We start from the raw sequence: 3315 nt of genomic DNA, 5'->3' as shown, positions 1-3315 counted from the left end.
GCCCACGGCTTCTTTGGCCTTGTGTGCTTGGGTACAGCATCATGTTGATAAGAGAATAATACAAAGGAAGCATTTCCTCACTCCACCGTGAACAGGAAGTGGATACAGAGCGCAGTCTACTGAGTTCTGGTCTGTTTTAAAGGCACAACTGTACTGGCCAACTTTCTCTAGCCAGGCCCCTCCTTCCAGGGTTCCTAAAACCTCTCAGGACAGCATCACCTCCTGAGGAGCAAGCCTTCAAAACATGACTCCTAGAGAGAAAGCTGCTCCTTGAGGAGCCAGCTCACAAATGAGGAAGCAAAGGCTCCAACAGGTAGAATCACACAATACCACAGTGGGGTGAGGATCGCCAGAGATTGCGTGGCTTTAAGTAAGAGAAACTGGCTTGGGGAAAGGGAGAATTGGGTCATCGGGAAAAGGGAGGACTGGGTCAAGGCCAAGGCCTCAGGCCAGGAAGATGAAGGGGTTTCAAAAGGAAATAAAAACAGGATCTTAAAACCCGTAGAAAATGATGTCTCTCCCCATGATTTTATTGTGTATCTTATCTGTGTGGCTGGAGGAGGAAAAGTCATTTGCCTTTTTCCAGGTCCCAAGTGGGGGCTTGCCTGTGAAAACTGAAGAACTGAAATTGTAGGGTCGTAGTTACAGCTGGCAGTTGGCCTAGATGTAGTTTTGAGTTGGGGTGACAGTCCTGTGGGTTATAATATAAACAGCATCCCTGGGATTGGATAACACACATTTGACAGCCGTACAAAATGGTCCTGACAGTGGGTCACTGGGTACCAGAATTCTAAGTGCTCATAACTTTGGCCCAAGGTTCTCACCCTTGCCAGGGAAACCCACCCCAGCGGAGGGATGACTGCTAGAAAGGGGCTCTGGATCACATTCTCTGAGTCTGACTCATGAGTCGGCTGCGGCAGTCATGAGGCTTTGGGCTGTGTAGTAGTCAGTGCCCAGTTGGCCAAGTCTCCTCCAATCTGCCCAGCTGGCTGCTTCTGCTTCTCCTCCTGGCTCTCCTCCCCCTCCCTCTTCCTCTCTCTCTCTCTCTCTCTCTCTCTCTCTCTCTCTCTCTCTCTCTCTCTGTTTGTCTTCTAAGACAACTGCCCAGGAACTCACTCTGTAGACCAGGAGGCTGACCTCAAATTCGGAAATCCTGACTCTGCCTCCAGTGGACTTGGGTTAAAGGTTTGCGCTACCATGCCCCACACCACTTCTACTCGTGATGTAAATAAATCAGAGAGAGACGAGCTATTACTAAAAATTTACAATAGTATCAGTTTTAGTGAAATCTCAATAGCAATACACTCAGGCTGTAATTTTAGGTATTTCACCAAAGCATAATCATAGCAAATATAAACGGATTACATTCAATTGCATTGGGTTACAGATGGCAAATAATGAATCACAGATGTGGTTTTTGGAGAATCTTTCAAGTGTCTTCATCTTCTTAACAATCATTTAACAATAATTTACAACTAATCAATAATAAACCTGTTTTTAATAACACAGTGTCCCATGATTCTGTAACTGTCCTAATCAATGGTTGCCAGATTGTCCCAAAGATCAGAATGAAGACTTTAGGAAAGTACACTTGTACTATTAGAAAATGTCTCCTCTGACTGCCACAAATAGAAGATATTCCTCTTTTTATGCCCTTTGTGATTATCATCAGCAACATCTCCTTTTTTTCTTACTCAAATAGTGTTATGCAAATGTTCTTCATTCTTCCAAACTTCCCTTTCTCTTCCTTCTACAAACCACCATGAATCCTTGCTTCTGAATTCTCCTATGAGCTCCCTCTACCCCCAGCAATTGGCCTTGAGCCCTAGGGTAGAGGGAACTGAGAGCTCAAAACAGTTGGTTTGGGTTTGTTCCATGCGTTGTTTTTTTTTTTTTTTCTCTCAAGTTGACTGGTTAATGAAAAGCCAGCTATCACATGAAAATGTGAATAGAATATAAATTGCCCCTATTCAACAGGTTAATCAAACTTATTTAGGGGTTATGGTTGTTACCATAATAAAACAATAATCACGAAAATAATTTAATGGTTTTATTAAGTCAAAGAACAATTGTAGGGATGCTGGATATTGCTTTTTGAGCACAAACATAGTGAAATTAACAAAACAAATACTCGTTTCTGGTTTTAAACATTAGCTCAGACTTCTGAAGGAGGTTTGCAACAGTGTGTGAGATAGCGCCTACTGACTTGTGATCTTCACCATCCTCTTCTCATTAATATATCCTAAATTCGAGGGGGAGCCTTTCTGCTTTTTTCATTTCACAAATGATTGCTCAACACAGAATACAATACACCAAAAGAAGAAAATAGTCTTTTTTTTTAAGACCTAGGGGAAGAAGCCACCACTCTTAAAATGATCACCTCAAGGTAACAGACATCCAAATTGATGTAGTTTTCTTTGAAACCTCTTCAGTAAATCATTTCTTGCACAGTAGGTTTAGCATTAACCCTCCACCTATGATAGGTTAGGGAGGGCTGGTTTCTGAATACCAACGTCAGTATGGTTCTTCTTCTCCAGGAATTAGATTCTGCCCCAGATACCAAGAAGGACAACACTGGCAAGAAAACAAAAGAGGAACTGCAGATAGGTCAACACAGGTCACATTTCTTACAGAAAACCAAAGTGTCGTAAATATGACGTGGACATGTTGTTTTAAAAGGCTAGTTTATAGTAAGCCAAGAAGGACTGTCTTATTTTTAGCATCTTACTTCCAAATGCTCTCTATATAGATTGCATTTTCAAAAAGCAATTTAGACAATGCACATAGCCTATTGGAGAGCGAATATTGTAAACTTGTCATTTGTTCAAAGGTGCTCTGTAGCTGCTGGGAAGCTTCTGCTGCTTTCTCTCCACCAGACTAGGAAACAGGCTGAAGCAGTATTACACTAGAAATACGCAACATTGCTCAGTCCACTAGATGCTTTCGGAAAGCATTGCTTTCTCTAGTTTTAACAGGTGTTTGTGTAATGGATTAATAAAAAAATGCTGCAGGATCTCCAGCGGCAGCAGAAACGCTGCAGGTCCCCAAGCGGTGGTAGGGGGTCATGTGGCAGCAGGCAGTGGGCCCTAAGAGCAGCATGCATGTCTCAGCAGGCAGCTACCGAGCTGCGCAGCGGCAGTGGGTGAGAGACAGACAGATAGGCATGCCATGAAGAGTGAGGTTAGATATTTATTAAGTGGGTTATATAGAAGGGAAGGAGGAGCCGGGCCATGGTGGCGCACGCCTTTAATCCCAGCACTCGGGAGGCAGAGGCAGGCGGATCTCTGTGAGTTCGAGACCAGCCTGGTCTACAGA

Source organism: Microtus ochrogaster, chromosome X (genome assembly GCF_000317375.1).
Source record: "Microtus ochrogaster isolate Prairie Vole_2 chromosome X, MicOch1.0, whole genome shotgun sequence".
Taxonomy (NCBI): domain Eukaryota; kingdom Metazoa; phylum Chordata; class Mammalia; order Rodentia; family Cricetidae; genus Microtus; species Microtus ochrogaster.
The sequence above is the reverse complement of the archived record's forward strand: the minus strand, read 5'-3'. Positions refer to the sequence as shown.